Raw genomic sequence first — 18,643 nt, forward strand, 5'->3', positions numbered from 1 at the left:
GTCAAATATATGCTATATACATAAAAAGATATGCATATATTATGCATTTGTCTTTGACAGAAAATGGAAAATGTGATTTTAAGAGCAACTATCAATTCAAAAGGAAATTTTCATAAAAACGGTAAGTGCATAAAGTTTAGATTAATGACGAGAGAGAATTGTGGATAGATTAATATGAATCAAAACTAATTCCTTAAATTGTGGGTTAGTGTTTAACTGTTTATGTTTACGAAATTGAAGGCCATTAAATAAGGTAAATAATCTTTAAAAATGCTATAATTGTAAATGAATATGTTGTTTTTGGAATAAAGCAAAAATACTATTACTTGTATAAATATTTTTTAATAAGAGTCCTACCGTGTAAAAATCTCCAAAAAGAAATTACTCCTCAAGATCAACCTGTTTCTATTGAAATGATAAACCAGCTCCTAGCAAATTCATCTTTCGGCATTACTAAGTCTCAAACATATTTAATTGTATATTAGAGTACAATTCAACCATTTGTCTTTCCTTCATCTTATGATACAATACTACGTGGCCCGGGCCCGGGCTATTCCAAACATCTATGTAAAAAAGTGGCCCGCTCAAAAAGTATGTCATATTTGTTCATAATTGTTTAGTAGGATAACCAAAAAAGGAAGCAATACCATCAGTTGACAAAATATTAACATAACATGCTTCATATTACGTACATTCATTTGTAGAATAAAGTTGTACAATTACATTCTTAAATATGCTTCCTTGAGAATGAGAAATACAAAAAAAAAAAATTATTCATGTTCATGTTGGTGGTCTAACTTAAACATGCTGCAGTTGATTGCACATACTTTCATCTCAGTATCCGCTGAAAGAAAAGAAAATCGAGCTTTAGAATCAGAACATAGAATGTCAAGCTAAATGTCAGATGCTCAATACAAAGCAGAAGAGAGAATGCAACAATTGACAAATTTTGGAAGATTCTTAAGTTGCTTCTTCATAACTGAACAATTATATCTAAAGAGTAGGCTTAATAACCATAAATTAAACATAAATCATTTGGGGCTAAGGAGCTAATTGATACAGAGGATGACATTGAGCTTCATCTATCACTCTTTAATTATAATGTTCTATCTAAACAAAGTTCAAATGTGATAGATTTAAGAGAAAGCTTCGGACAACAGAAAGGAGGTTAAACCGCGTGCTAATTATATCATGCGCTTGAGTCAAATGGCAAAAAAAAAAAAAAAAAATGCTAATTTACCTTCAAAATGTGTCTTTATAAGTTATGCTAGCATATGTTAGGTGCACCTTTGTCTTCTCCTTGGATTTTCAAGAAAAGCTCTATCAACCTGGAAAAAAAAACAGGAAGAAGTAATGATCTAATGTTGAGTGATATTTACTTCTACTCCCACAAATAACATGAAACTTAATTGATAGACGTGCAGTCAAAACCACAAGAGGAAAGGTAAAAAAATTTAGCGGGGCTTTTCTCCTTCTCCAACCCAGCAAAGTTAAAATGTTAGTTAAGAATAATTAGTTGGATTTTCTGCTATACCCGAGTAAAGAAGTCAAATTTATATTTATGTTGTAGTTTGGTCAACAGATTAATGCATTTATTGAAGCCGTGTTCCAAAGGTTTTTATCATACCTTTTCATCATACTTTTTTTCTTGATAAGATTTCTAGTGCAATATAGGCCGGATTTCCTATTGCAGATTTGGGATGGAAATGCAAAGCTGCATAATAAACAAGGAAATACACTGGCCAGAAACTGAACTGAGAAAGAAACCAATCCCAACATAGATCATAGTTCTGGTTCATTGCCTTTTGCTGTTTTATACAGTAAGTAATTTTATTGACAATGGGAAAAGCTCCCATATACAAGAGGTACACTAAAGAGTACAGAACCTACATCAAACATGATTCTTTACGAAAGACATCCGGTCAGCAATACAAGTAGAAATCTCAAGGGTGTGCACCAAAAAGCTAGTTCATTGCTTTAGATTTTCCATTTATATATTTTCAGACATGGTGTAAAGCTCCCATCTAACAGAGTATTTTAGAGCTTAAATCAACACGAAACATTTGATGGAATTCAAGAAAATAATCACACCACAAGCTCGTAATCTAAGAGTAAACTAATGTTTCTACAAATAAACCAATTCAAAACAAATAGAGATCTCTGTAGTCCTTATACCATTGAGTGACAATAATTGATTCCTGATATAAGTTATTGGAAGAAAAACCTTGCATGAAGAGAAATAATCACGATAGGACAAATACATCAGTAACAATACATTCCAGGATAAGGAAGTGAAAGAAATAGCTAGTAAAATTTTGAGATGCCAGCTACTATGCAATAGAATGCAACTGAAAGCAGCTAATTATTGCTAGGTTTTTCTCAAGAAGAGGAAATAATTTGGTGGCTATGTGTTACATGGCAATCTTTGCAGCACTTCCAATTACACACACACAAAAAAAAAAAAAAAAAAAAGAGCAGAATTCTAGAATTTTATGTTACCTCATCTTTAGTGTCTAAGTTCCAACCTATTCACTGCAACCCCTTCTACTACATGCTTTTCATGCTGCCTTAGCTGACGAGCATTGGTGATCATGGAAAGAGTTATAGTTGGTAATAAGTTTCTTTTCTGCTTGTCTGTAGCTCCAACTCCACTTTCTACGTATTAAATAACCTAATCAAGCACAAAACAGTCTAAATATAAAAAGCATCTCCTAATAGAAGAATTATGAGTACCAGTATACTAAGGAGGTACTGGATCAGTTGAAAACCTATTTATTTTGAATGTGCACTTGTCGCAGCCACTTTTAATATCAGCAAGACCATTCTTGAGATTTTTTTTCTTATACCGCAGATAAATTTTATGTGACTAAACAGTAAACACTAAGTTACCTACATGTATATATCAATTTATCCTAATGGGGTATGTCAGTTAACAGATTAAGTTATATACAGAGTTTAACTTTTGAGTATCAAATGCACCCAGCTGTCTTACAATCATGTCATAGACAAACAACAAGTAAAACGATATATAAATCCATCAATAACTCTTTAGCTTTGAAGTAAGTAGTGAATGCATCATTTGAAAGATATTAACTGAAATTTTCTCATTTTCATTCATAGACATGTACAGATCTTCAGAATTGTCAGTTATTCTCAATTAGGTGCTCCAGGAAAAAAATGAGAAATACAATTTTATACAGAACTTTCAGATTAGCAGATATGGTACATAAACATTGGGGACTATTTGCTCCGCATATACTTGCACTCTTGTAGAGAATGAATACAGAAAAAGATCAAATTTCATGTCTCAAATGACATGGACTGTAAGAGCAATGCAAGTTTATAGTTTAACATGCTTGGAATCCCGGGATTTTGTCAAGGAAATGTAATATCAGTACAATAAACCTTGTGTTAGTTTCACCTCTGCTATTATTTTTTTACATTGAAAACAAGGAATCTGCATCAGGTTCTATTTAACATTTTGTGGATACTACAAACAAAGAACAAGTAATGTGGATCAACTTCTTCCCATAACTTAAAACAAAAGGGGTTAAATGGCAGTAAAAACCCCATTTCTAATCATTAAAAGTGTACTACGTTCTTGATTAATACAGTAGTCTCCTCATATACCAAACAAAGAGCTATTTAAATTATGATTGCAATCAGCCATAGAATGAAAAATATCATCAACACTAAGAAGTCACAACATAACTAAAAATACATATACAACATCACTCCGCATAGAAATTTTGTTATTCAAGTGATAGTACAATACTGTATGGGACTCTAAATAAGTACAACTATAGATCTGTTGTATAACATAAATATTTCATGAGCATTCACCCAACAAATCAAGAAGGCAAGTAACTTTATCCTTTTCCTAATCAAGTATTACAATAGCCAACCTCCCTTATGTACCTCATCCTTTCCCTTCGGAAGCTACCATAGCTTATAAGCAGTAACGAAATAAGGTAGTAGATTTTCCTCTACCATTGTTGTCTTAGGCAAAAAGAGTAAGAGAGATGACGCATAGAAGGCTTGAAAATAAAATTTTAGTATTTCACACAGATGCCCCACACTCTGGATTTCTTTCGACATTCTAATGATGCCAAGTGAATGTAGAAATTTGGAAGTTCTAAAAGATGGATCTCTTTTCTTTGTTCCAAGTTGGCTGATTCCTTGGTGTTCTAGATATGGTTTATTTAAGACCTGTAGTGTAATTTGGAAAATATTTGAAGCTGGTAAAGTGAGAGTCCGTAGTTGTCAACACTCAAAATCCAACTAGTCATGATCGCACCTAACCCAACCCGTTAGGTAAGCCAATTACCAACTATCCAATTTCAATAATAATTATTAAAGCAATTTAAGTGAATAAAGGTCTTAATTTTGTACAATCCTCAAGAACTGGTAGTACAAATCATGGGCTTCTAAGTCCAATTGTACATATGAAGGAAACACTTCTCGTTATGTTCAAATCGTCTTAACACATCCCGCGGTCACATCATACCCATCATACCGCCATTTCACCGCTCATCGAGCCACAAATTTCACTGTAGGGTCATCACCGGGCATATAAGTCCAATTGTACGAGTTACAACTGAAGCTACCGAGCCTAAGCTGCGGTCTAAACCTAGCCTCAAGTCCTCCAGACTGGCTCATCACCAAAACATAGAATACTCATCTCGAACTTCGTTTATGGAATCACAAGCCGGCGATACACAGCTGATACCGAGCGCTCATGTGCGCATACGAATACGTGAAAGGAATTCAAAGAGTTTATGTCTCAAGCTGAATCAATCTCGCACGATAAGGAAAGAAAAATGGGAAGTATATATCCTAAATGCCCTGTAGCCTCTCGAAGATAAGTATGGACGTCATCATACCGATCCGCAAGACTCTACTAGACATTTGCTCATGACTTGTAGAACCTATGAACCTAGAGCTCAGTACAACCGACCCCATGTACTGAGTAAGTAACAAACCTAACCTTAGGTTGAAATTAGTGACGAGCTTGTACCAAGGTCAGAGTCCAACTTCCATAACCAACAATAGTTCATAACAATATTAAACAAATAATACCAGAAGTAACTCAAAGAATAAATGCTCAACTAAATCATGACTTCTGAAAATAGTTCTGCCTTTCAAGTACATCAATGAAAACCCAAATCGTTTACCGAAATTACCAAAAATATGAATAAGTTTGAAAACAATAATTTTTTTCAAAATCCTTTCAATAATAAATAAAATATCTTATTTTCTTTCCAGATAACCAGTGTAAAACAAATGCATCACTATGCCCATCTGTCAACATGTGTGAGAAATCATGAATAATGTGATACCGTACAGCATGAGGAAAGCACATCTCTATGCATATATGTCATGTGTGCATGTCAATGCAATGTATCTCAGAGATTGTACTCATGTACTCACACTCTCAAAGTACTCAAACTCACTGTCTCGTATTCTCTCTCACTATGCCCAGCACACTCAATCACTCAGCTCTATACAATACTTGCTGCGGCGTGCAGCCCGATCCCTGTTTATAGTCGATTGCGCTCACTAGGGATGTGTACAGACTCATGAGGGGCTCCTATAGCCCAAGCGCTATAAGCACGGACAACTCACGTGCTGCACGGACAACTCACGTGCCATAATATAAATATCTGGATCCGCACGGCCAACTCACGTGCTGCACGGCCAACTCACGTGCAATAATAATATAAGGATCTGCACGGCCAACTCACGTGCTGCACGGCCAACTCACGTGCAATAATAAGCCAATAAGGCATGCTGCAGGTGGGCAGCCCCGATCAATATAATAGTAATAATATATATAAAGCCAACATGGCCTACTGCGGCGTGCAGCCCGATCCCAAAAATATCCTCACAATCAGGCCCTCGGCTTCCCTCAGTCATCAATCTCTCCAGTCTCTCTCTCATGGGCTCACAATGTCATGAGAATAGCCCAAAATGATAATATGATGTATCAATAAATAACAACAGAGACTGAGATATGATATGTAATGAAATGAATATGACTGAGTATGAATTTTCAATTTAAAATAAATATTTCACAACAATATGACCTCTGTGGGTCTCAATAATACTAGCACATAGCCTCAACATGATTTTTAATATGCTTATGTCACAATTTCTATAGTGCACGCCCACGCCTGTCACCTAGCATGTGCGTCACCTCCCAACAATTCACATAATACATATATTCAGGGTTCATACCCTCAGCTCCAAGATTAGAAGAGTTACTTACCTCGAACAAGCCAAATCCAATGTCGAGCAAGCTAAGCAATGCTCCAGAAATTCCATTCTGCGCGTATCAACTTCCAAACGGCTCGAATCTAGTCACAATTAATTTGATTCAGTTCACAAAAATTATAGGAATTAATTCCATATCAAAATATTAATATTTTCCAAAAATCCGAAATTACACCCCAAAAATCACCTGTGGGCCCCACGTCTCGGAATCCGATAAAACTCACAAAATCCGAACCCCCATTCAACCACGAGTCCAACCATACCAAAATTACTCAAATCCGACCACAACTCGGCCTTCAAATCCTCAATTTAAACTAAGAAGATTTTCAAACTTTTCCAACTTAATTCACCAATTAAATGATAAAAACAACCATGAATTCGGGTAATTTAACCAATATTAAGTTAAGAACACTTACCCCGTTGTTTCCCTTAAAGAACTCCCGAAAATCACCTCTTCCCGAGCTCAAATCCGTTAAAAACTGAAAACAGAACTTAAACTCTCTGTCCAGACCTCTTCTTCGCGAACGCGACAGGTCCCTCGCGTTCGCGAAGCACAACTCGACAGCCCACAAATTTAACCTTTCGCGAACGCGACCACGGCTTCGCGAACGCGAAGCTTTACCAGCTCAGGCCTTCGTGAACGCGAACGCCACCTCGCGAACGCGTAGAACAAGGACCCGGGGGTCCCCAATAGCCTCACTCCTCTTCGCGAACGCGACACCTCTCACGCGTTCGCGATGCACGCACAAACCATACCTTCACGTTCGCGTCCTCCCCTTCTCGGACGCGAAGAACAAAACCTCACACTCAGAAAACACTCTTCACGAACGCGAGGGCCCACTTGCGAACGCGAAAGAGAAAATCTGAAAAAATGCAGCAACAGATATCAGCAATCTCACCAAGGCCAAAAATGATCTGTTAACCATCCAAAACTCACCCGAGCCCCTCGGGACCTCAACCAAATATACCAACAAGTCCTAAAACATCATACGGACTTAGTCGAACCCTCAAATCACCTCAAACAACGCTAAAACCATGAATTACAACCCAATTCAAGCCTAATGAACTTTGAAATTTCTAATTTCTACAAACGACTCCGGAACCTATCAATTCACGTCCGATTGGCCTCAAATTTTGCACACAAGTCATAATTGACATAACGGAGGTATTCAAATTTTCAGAATCGGATTCCGACCCCGACATCAAAAAGTCAATCCCCCGGTCAAACTTCTCAAAAATTCAACTTTCGGCATTTCAAGCCTAATTCCACTACGGACCTCCAAATAATTTTTCGGACACGCTCCTAAGTCCAAAATCACCATACGGAGCTATTTGAATCATAAGAATTAAATTCCGAGTTCGTTTACACATCAGTCGACATCCGGTCACTATTTTAACTTAAGTTTTAAACCTTGGAACTAAGTGTTCAAATTCATTCCAAAACCTCACCGGACCCGAACCAATTGCCCCGGCAAGTCACACAACAACTGTAAAGTACAATTTGAACAGTAAATGGGAAAACGGGATTGTAATACTCAAAACGACCGGTCGGGTCGTTACATTCTCCCCCACTTAAACATACGTTCGTCCTCAAACGTGCCAAGAGTTGTTTCCAAGACATCAAATCACTGTTCCATCTTACCACACACGTACCCGGGGGTGAACCCACGTCACCCTATCCCACATAAGGCTTGACTACACAATGCAACTGAAAATCATTAATTTAACCTTAGCCCATAAACCTTGGAGTTTAATTTCCAACCTTTAAAAATTTCTTTTAAGATACAAATCTTACATTTACACACCGTATAAGTCCGAACAAGTTGCATCGAGCTATAACTATAACCCCGGATATAATCAACCAACATATTACACAACTCGCATGCTCGTAGCACCATTCCTAATCGCAGTGACTACTCCAAAACCAACCACATACTAGTATTAAACCCATATCGAACCAAACCTCATCCCAAAACCTTCGTACACTGTTGATAATAAAAGAAACACGCAGAATCTTGTAACCCCTTATCAGACCAACAGGTCATGGAGATCTCTCGCCCCAACCAGAACCATAATCACTTTCTGAGCCGACTTTCAATATTATACTCTCGAATATACCGAAATTAAACCTGATAGTACCCATTCCAGGTCCAATGACCTTATATTACTAAACATAACTGTTCCACAGACATACCGCACCAATATAACTCGGAGCCACAACCCGTGCCATCCGTGCAACAATACGCAACATTCAAATGTACCCAGTCATAGAAAATGACTCAAATGAGAGAACTGCCCCACCAGATTAACAAGTACCTCCACAACGAAACGCTGAAAATTCATCATACACCGTAGAACCATCACCCGATTCTAACACGAGGTTCATGTTATATACTCCGAGCCACCCTACTCCGAATTAATAACGACAGAAAGGCAAATGACAAAAATACCACACAACCTGAAAGGACATAACCATTACGCTATCGATCATGCAATACCCAAATACTCATCACACTCAAATTCCGCTATAAAGCTCAAATAGAACTGCACCATCTGTGCACATAACAGATGAATCACAACTCTTCGTAGCATAAAGAAGTAACTCACAGATCATTTGAGAACACGAATAAGTTCAACATCAACCGAATGACACATCCCTCAATAATAGCAGTATGGGGACAACCATTCCGGCACGGTGTAGAATACACATCTTAATTGGGCCTGCCTATAGACCCCCAAATCAACTCGGGTTACCCACAAATAGATAAAAATCCCTTCGAAAATCCATAATGACTGAATCATAACACATTTCATCATCCGGCTAGCTCCGGCCACAACTTCACAGTCCACAACCATGAAACAATCCGCTACTGGGAACTCCCAATCTCCAAATCCATAGAACACGCGAATCACCATATTTGATTTCATCTCCACCGCCCGAATGCCTAACACTTCTTCTCATACACGATCATCCCACGAGAAATACTTTGAAAGTTCTTCCGTACCACTTGACAAAATTTGAATATCAGCAGTCTATCAACCATGTGAGTACCACAATACTAATTTATACATCCGTAAGTCAAAATACAATGCGCCTTCTGAAGTCTGCCCCTTTCTCATACAACACCAAGTAGTAAAAGTATTCATCTAGTTATTTGAAACCGTCCATGTTGTCCAACATTCGTTACCTTCTCTTCAAGACTATACTGCCACCTTGTACATGAAAATCTAGCTTTCGTACAACACATAACATCTATCTTGCCATCATGTGAAAAGCACAAGAATCTTATTATCAACTTTGAGTCACCAATAATTTACATACAATTTTAGTTAGAAACCTTTCTCTTGTTTCTTTCCAGGAGGAAATCACAATACACAACACGTTCTCCACACAGGTAGAAAACATCAAGAATACTTTGAAATCCATTTGCGCATAATCAAGCCCTTAAAACTAAATTCCTCTAACTCGACCAAGCCACGCAGGTCGCCAAGTCCAAGTGTATTGCCACAAAGCGCCTGTAGAAAACCCCCACATCATAAGCACCCAAAGAACCGATCATATCCATTACCATACTGATCCAACCTACTACTCAGTTGTCCTATTTTCTCTGAGTCCCTTCCGAATTTGTCTTCAGATTGATACTTCTTCTTGCTAAAATACCATGATCTTTAACCACAACTCACCCTACAAACCTTAGCATAGAACCACAACGCCCTACGGCCCATAAGCAACTGTATTTTTCTTAAGCACCTTCAAAAATACCACAACTATAACACTCACTCTGAGAATACATTATGTGAATTTGAAATTGTTCTTCTTACCTTCCTTATATAAAAGTGTAGAATCCATAGTCATACAGAATTCCCGCAAGTCCAGGCACCATCAAACGAAAATCTCAGATTTTAACCATACGCAGGTCCGGAAACTTTCTCAATTGTTATATATAATTTTCATACCCACTAGAATTTTTCTCGGGAGTCACCCACTTTGCTCAAATTTAATTGCACCGCCCAAATGGGCCAAAAGACACGTGCCCTATTAGCACAACAACACTCAAAGAAGTAACTTTACTTTAACACCACATATCAAATTCATACTCCGTGCGCACTACATTATTCACCAATAACAACTCACTCAACCCACGATTTTTGTTTTTTCATATACTCATCCGTAACCAGGAATTTTCCTTATTCGAGTCATTTTCGAACTCCACCTCTGCAAGTCATCACTGATTCCCAAGTATACTTTAGACCCAAACAAAATTTGACACATACCCATGAATTAATTTGTCTATAGCAGGCTCCCCCACTTGGCTCAAAGCCATAGATTAAAACACTCCATAATTCACAATACCCATACCCTATTACTGTCATAATACCATAGTCAGTGCCATAAAATTCTTCTCAAGCTCATGCAAAGCCAACCTAAGTTGCTCCGACACGGCAGTTTAGGTGTCATACCCGTGTCGACACGACACTGGTATGGGTGTGGGTATGGGATCCGTACCGAATTTGGTCAAACAATTTTGGGTACTTTGACCGCGACGGACGAAAAAATTCGAGACGGGATACAATTTGATTCCCGAAATCAGAATCAAAACTAGGGCGAATTTGAAAAAAATAGTATACCCTATCTAAGAAATCAATTCTTTACTTATCTACAACTTGAGAATAAAAAAGAAATCCACACTTTACAAGCTATACATAAGTATTTCACCATATTCCTCATAATTTAGATATATTTTATTTTTTTTGAATTAGTTTTAGCCGGATCCCCGCACCCATATCCGTACTAGGATACGTATCCCCGAATCTTAGAATTTACATCTCAAAGGATCCGACCTCTAGATCCGCACCCGTGTCGGACACCCGCACCCGTGTCCGAGCAACTTAGATGCCAACCATAAAAATACCCCAAATCATCCGCTAAGATCGCGATCATTCTCTTAATACTCAGGTCGACTTTCTCAGCCAAATTCGAATTCAAATCTCCACACATACGCCTCACTGGCAGAAAAGAAACCCTCCACTCATATTACAAGGAACATACCTATGTAGATTACTCTCCAGGAGATAACCCACCTCCCTAGCCTCAAATTGGTATCTTGTTATATCTTTTCGCAGCAACAATTTCTACGCAATCACTAAATCTTTCTGAGTCCAAACTCGTTAACCAGGCCTGAGAGTTTAATTTGTCCCATAATTTAAACACGTGAAAGATCTTTCAAAACATTCACACTCGAGACTATACGTCACATCAAATCAAAAATCAAGCATCCAATGGCCTTCCCTTTACATATGAAGGAAACACTTCTCGTTATATTCAAATCGTCTTAACACATCCCGCGGTCACATCATACCCATCATACCGCCATTTCACCGCTCATCGAGCCACAAATTTCACTGTAGGGTCATCACCGGACATATAAGTCCAATTGTACGAGTTACAACTGAAGCTATTGAGCTTAAGCTGCGGTCTAAACCTGGCCTCAAGTCCTCCAGACTGGCCCATCACCAAAACATAGAATACTCATCTCGAACTTCGTTTATGGAATCACAAACCGGCGATGCACAGCTGATACCGAGTGCTCATGTGCGCATACGAATACGTGGAAGGAATTCAAAGAGTTTATGTCTCAAGTTGAATCAATCTTGCACGATAAGGAAAGAAAATGGAAAGTATATATCCTAAATGCCCTGTAGCCTCTCGAAGATAAGTATGGACGTCATCATACCGATCCGCAAGACTCTACGAGACACTTGCTCATGACTTGTAGAACCTATGAACCTAGAGCTCTGATACCACCTTGTCACGACCCAAAATCCAACTAGTCGTGATGGCACCTAACTCAACCCGTTAGGTAAGCCAATTACCAACTATCCAATTTCAATAATAATTATTAAAGCAATTTAAGTGAATAAAGGTCTTAATCTTGTACAATCCCCAAGAACTGGTAGTACAAATCATGAACTTCTAAGAATAGAGTATACAAAGCGGAAATGAAATAAATACATAGTCTGTTTGAATAATACATAAACAGAGCTTTTATAAATCTAAGGCTACCCTGAACAAGAGGCAGCTACAACAGGAGCGCAGGTACATATCTTCAAATCCGGCAACCATCGAACACAGCAACAATGGCAGCCAATATCTGCACGCAATGTGCAGAAGTGTAGTATCAGTACAACCGACCCCATGTACTGAGTAAGTAACAAACCTAGCCTTAGGTTGAAAGTAGTGATGAGCTTGTACCAAGGTCAGAGTCCAACTTCCATAACCAACAATAGTTCATAACAATATTAAACAAGTAATACCAGAAGTAACTCAAAGAATAAATGCTCAGCTAAATCATTACTTCTAAAAATAGTTCTGCCTTTCAAGTACATCAATGAAAACCCAAATCGTTTACCGAAGTTACCAAACATATGAATAAGTTTGAAAACAATAATTTTTTTCAAAATCCTTTCAATAATAAACAAAATATCTCATTTTCTTTCCAGATAACCAGTGTAAAACAAATGCATCACTATGCCCATCTGTCAACATGTATGAGAAATCATGAATAATGTGATACCGTACAGCATGAGGAAAATATATCTCTATGCATATATGTCATGTGTGCATGTCAATGCAATGTATCTCAGAGATTGTACTCATGTACTCACACTCTCAGAGTACTCAAACTCACTGTCTCGCATTCTCTCTCACTATGCTCAGCACACTCAATCACTCAGCTCTATACAATACCTGCTGCGGCGTGCAGCCCGATCCCTGTTTATAGTCGACTGTGCTCACTGGGGGTGCGTACAGACTCATGAGGGGCTTCTACAGCCCAAGCGCTATAAGCACGGCCAACTCACGTGCAATAATAATATAAGGATCCGCACGGCCAACTCACGTGCAATAATAATATAAGGATCCGCACGGTCAACTCACGTGCTGCACGGCCAACTCACGTGCAATAATAAGCCAATAAGGCCTGCTGCAGGTGGGCAGCCCCGATCAATATAATAGTATTAATATATATAAAGCCAACATGGCCTGCTGCTGCGTGCAGCCCGATCCCAAAAATATCCTCTCAATCGGGCCCTCGGCCTCCCTCAGTCATCAATCTCTCCAGTTTCTCTCTCATGGGCTCACAATGTCATGAGAATAGCCCAAAATGATGATATGATGTATCAATAAATAACAACAGAGACTGAGATATGATATGTAATGAAATGAATATGACTGAGTATGAATTTTAAATTTAAAATAAATATTTCACAACAATATGACCTCTGCGGGTCCCAATAATACTAGCACATAGCCTCAACATGATTTTTAATATGCTTTTCAGCTCAATTTCGTTAACTCATAAAACCGCATGGAAAATGCTAAGATCATTTAACTACAAAATTCCAAAGAAACAATTATGTCAAAATTTCTATAGTGAACGCCCACACGCCCGTCACCTAGCATATGCGTCACCTCCCAACAATTCACATAATACATATATTCAGGGTTCATACCCTCAGCTCCAAGATTAGAAGAGTTACTTACCTCGAACAAGCCAAATCCAATGTCGAGCAAGCTAAGCAATGCTCCAGAAATTCCATTCTGCGCGTATCAACTTCCAAACGGCTCGAATCTAGTCACAATTAATTTGATTCAGCTCATAAAAATTATAGGAATTAATTCCATATTAAAATATTAATATTTTCCAAAAATCCGAAATTACGCCCCAAAAATCACTTGTGGGGCCCACGTCTCGAAATCCGATAAAACTCACAAAATCCGAACCCTCATTCAACCACGAGTCCAACCATACCAAAATTACTCAAATCCGACCACAACTCGGCCTTCAAATCCTCAATTTAAACTAAGAGGGTTTTCAAACTTTTCCAACTTAATTCACCAATTAAATGATAAAAACAAACATGGATTCGGGTAATTTAACCAATATTGAGTTAAGAACACTAACCCCGTTGTTTCCCTTAAAAAACTCCCGAAAATCGCCTCTTCCCGAGCTCAAATCCGACAAAAACTGAAAATGGGACGAAGTCCCATTTTGAGAACTTACTCTCTGTCCAGACCTCTCTTCTTCGCGAACGCGAGTGTCGCGTTCGCGAAGCACAACTCGACTGCCCACAAATTTAACCTTTCACGAAAGCGACCGTGGCTTCGCGAACGCGAAGCTTTGCAAACCTTACACTTAGCGAACGCAACCACGGCTTCGCGAACGCGAAGCTTTACCAGCACAGGCCTTCGCGAACACGACCGCCACCTCACGAACGCGTAGAACAAGGACCCGGGGGTCCCAATAGCCTCACTCCTCTTCGCGAACGTGACACCTCTCACGCGTTCGCGATGCACGCACAAACCATACCTTCACGTTCGCGTCCTCCCCTTCTCGAACGCGAAGAACAAAACCTCACACTCAGAAAACACTCTTCGCGAACGAGAGGGCCCACTCGCGAACGCGAAAGAGAAAATCAGAAAAAATGCAGCAACAGATATCAGCAATCTCACCAAGGCCAAAAATGATCTGTTAACCATCCAAAACTCACCCGAGCCCCTCGGGACCTCAACCAAATATATCATCAAGTCCTAAAACATCATACGAACTTAGTCGAACCCTCAAATCACCTCAAACAACGCTAAAACAATGAATTACACCCCAATTCAAGCCTATGAACTTTGAAATTTCTAGTTTCTACAAACGACTCCGGAACTTATCAATTCACGTCCGATTGACCTCACATTTTGCACACAAGTCATAATTGACATAACGGAGGTATTCAAATTTTCAGAATCGGATTCCAACCCCGACATCAAAAAGTCAATCCCCCGGTCAAACTTTCCAAAAATTCAACTTTCGGCATTTCAAGCATAATTCCACTACGGACCTCCAAATAATTTTTCGGACACGCTCCTAAGTCCAAAATCACCATACGGAGCTATTGAAATCATCAGGATTAAATTCTGAGGTCGTTTACACGTAAGTCGACATCCGGTCACTATTTTAACTTAAGCTTTAAACCTTGGAACTAAGTGTTCCAATTCATTCCAAAACTTCACCGTACCCGAACCAATTGCCCCGGCAAGTCACACAACAATTGTAAAGTACAATTTGAACACGGGAAACGGGGTTGTAATACTCAAAACGATCGGTCGGGTCGTTACAGTAGTATTGTATGTTATTGCATAAGCAAATGTACTCTAGCTAGTTTGTTGTACATATCAGCACAATCTCTGTTGTTTTTTAATAAAAAGTTTACCTCTGTAATCAAAGGAGACATAAGGAGAAAATATGGATAAAGAATATAAAATCAGGGTTGATTAACACACTTATCCTGAAACAAAAAGAACTCAACTTACTAAAAAGATTGATTTAATCTGCTCAAGCTCAGCTAAAACTATACTTCCCCCTAAAGTAGGATTAGGATTGCTCTGAAAATCCACATCACGAGATTTATAAAAGAACATCTTAATTTTCCAAATAATTCATTGTTCGTTTTCCCAAAGAAAGGTTTTAACATTCAAAATCTCTATAAGAAGACAAAATGGAAGGAAAGCTGAAGTATTTTTCTTTGCTAAACATTTAAAAATTAAATAAAAACACATTTGAGACTTTAGTTTGCTATTTCAGTACCGCAGAAGTAGCCTTGTATAACATGAATTCTGATAGCCTAATATACAACCATTTTATGTTAGCACAACAATCCTATAAAGCATGCATCAATAAACCATCAAAAGTCAGATAAATACTACTTCTCCTCAAGCTAGTTCTCAATTTCTCATAGACTAAAGCATGTAAGAATTTATAAGAATACGGAATAATAGTCCAAACTTGCAAGGCAAGGCAAATTTTTATATGCACTAATTACTACATAACACCTGCCAAACTACTGATTATGCAAGTTCATTTCATTAATCATGTCATCTTGTCATCTTTGAAGATCATTACTGTATGTCTCTGTCTTTTTTCTTTTCTGATGGAAAGGTAAACTTCATTCTATGTACCAAGTTGGTGCCAAATATACAACAACAACAACCCAGTATAATCCCACTAGTGGGGTATGGGGAGGGTAGTGTGTACGCAGACCTTACCCCTACCCTAGGGTAGAGAGGTTGTTTCCGATAGACCCTCGGCTCCCTCCCTCCAAAAACTCCCCACCTTGCTCTTGGGGTGACTCGAACTCACAACCTCTTGGTTGGAAGTGGAGGGTGCTCACCACTAGAGCAACCCACTCTTGTCTTGGTGCCAAATATGTGCAACAAAAAAAGATCTCTATCCTCTCATGTCTTTAGAGAGCTAGGAAAATCTACAAAAAAATGTTTACATCCTGGGAGCATCTTACAATTACACCAAGAATATAAAAAACTGCAATGATTTGAATTGAACACATGGTAAGGCCTGTTAAGTATTTTCAAAACGACTATAATATCTTTCCACGTTGTCCAATAAATGCACGAAGGAACTTATTATTGGATGCCTTTGTGAATGTGAGAGGACATCAAACATCTAAAACAGGTTAAATATGTTGGTACAAACAGTCAAATCAATATTTAACACTGAAAGCCAATTGGAACACACCTATTCTGGGTAATAACTCTTATAACAGTACTAACCAGCAAACCTTATTTATGACAGGAATTGTATTGACTGTAATTCTTCTTTCAGTTTTTTCTTCACTTCTCAACCTTAGTCATCAAGCTTATTTCGCAACTAAAAGAAATAAACAAATGGTAAGAGCACAAGTAGCAAGGATGAATGAGTACCAGCTATCTTTGACAGAGGTAAGAAGGAAGGGCATTTGTCTCCTCCTTTTGATTTCCTAACATTAAGTCAGCGCAAAATAAATTTGTTAGCTCAAACACACAAGAAGCCTTTTTACATAAAAGGTATTAACGCATAAAAAGCTTGTAGATTATGAGATCTTTAGGAAGTTGCTGATCTATCTAGAGATTTTCGCTAGGAAGGTTCCATTTTTGACAATGAAAAAAATATGTCCATTTCTCTAATGAAATTAGCACAATAGTCATAATAAGCACTTGCATGGCAAAAGATCAGTTAACAAAAGATGCAGAAAGGGTCAAAAGATCGAAATTAAGTATCAAAATACTACAAAGTTCCAAAGAGAAATTCAAACATAACTAAGACGAAGACATGCTACAGTAGAAAAAGAACACCAGGTAAGGCATATAGTCAGGATAGTATCAGTTTGGACAATTACGCTAAGCTTCCCCTTGTCTCTTCTTTAGCTGATGATAGAGCAGATCCCTAAAGTCAAAGTAGTTTGAGAAGGTAAGAAAACATATCTGGCATGAGTATGTTCTATGTCATCATTGTTTCAAGTGTATCGACACAACAGCTACTGCTAGAGCTATCTCCTGAAGCAGTAGGCATTATTTTCCTGACATTTTAGCAAACACTTTATGGGCATCAGTAACATCCCCTGATGTTATCTATAATCAACACCACTTCGGATACCATTCTCTAAGGGGCTATGAAAAATCCAGATATCAAACGAAAGAGAAACCTATCGACATGCAAAAAAAATATGTATAGAATCATGTCCTTAAGAGAAAATCTTAACCAAATTCTTAAAACCCCAATTTCAAACCTTAAATTGAAAATCTCAAAATCCTTGTAAAACTATAAAATCAAAATAAATTACCCTCATGCAAAAAGTAAAACCAACAAATCAAGAATAAAGAAAACCAGCGAGGAAGAGAATAATGAAGAAGAAGAAGAAGAAGAAGAAGAAGAAGAAGAAGAAAGTCGAACAAAGAATAAATCCGCAATCAGTTCAAAATCGATATAGCAACAATCTCTGAAGTCCCCACTACTACCAAAACATGAAATAAATCAAACATATGCTAAGCATCGCTAAGTTAAACATGTTATAATCCTATATTTCTATAATAAACAATTAAACTTTCTTAAAAAATAAAACAGAAAGTTAGTAATACTTATTTAACGAAATAAATTCTTGAAAAAAAGTATAGGAATAAATCGAGCTCACTTAATACACAGTGTGTCCTTAAGAAAATTATTCTCCTCAAGTACCCGAGGTGCTGGAATATATCCTCCCAGGATAGAATGATTTAACTCACCGGAGTATTGGTACAAAAACGTCGGTGAACAGCGAGTCACTCGAAGGCTGTAAAACACACTGGAATTTTTTTTGTGCAGAAGAAGAAGCTCAGAAAATTTCGTAAGGAAAGATTCTGGGATTCAAACTCTATTTATAGAGTTACTGACATTGTTTCTGAAAAGTTTTGTAACCTTTCAGAAACAGCCATGGCTGTTGATACGGGAAAATGTATTTAAAATAATCCGGGAAAGAAAACGTGCCTGACCGAACCGGGTCGCGGGTCATG

The 18,643-nt window shown here is 38.0% G+C and overlaps 1 long non-coding RNA gene across 9 annotated transcripts; it reads right to left on the reverse strand.

Moving 5' to 3' along the window:
* Positions 1-664: 664 nt before the first annotated feature.
* On the reverse strand, positions 665-18,148 carry LOC138896546 (uncharacterized). 9 transcript variants are annotated; one of them, XR_011409895.1, is made up of 7 exons: positions 17,039-18,148; positions 13,817-13,904; positions 12,338-12,425; positions 6,269-6,356; positions 2,500-2,655; positions 1,241-1,328; positions 665-844 (listed from the first exon to the last, which is right to left on the reverse strand). It is a non-coding gene; the product is annotated as an uncharacterized lncRNA (long non-coding RNA). The 9 variants fall into 9 exon arrangements; XR_011409892.1 differs by having other exon boundaries at positions 2,500-2,671; positions 17,039-18,147; XR_011409894.1 differs by lacking the exon at positions 13,817-13,904 and having other exon boundaries at positions 2,500-2,671; positions 17,039-18,146.
* Between the last annotated feature and the right edge of the window lie 495 nt (positions 18,149-18,643).

This window comes from Nicotiana tomentosiformis, chromosome 7 (assembly GCF_000390325.3).
Source record: "Nicotiana tomentosiformis chromosome 7, ASM39032v3, whole genome shotgun sequence".
Taxonomy (NCBI): domain Eukaryota; kingdom Viridiplantae; phylum Streptophyta; class Magnoliopsida; order Solanales; family Solanaceae; genus Nicotiana; species Nicotiana tomentosiformis.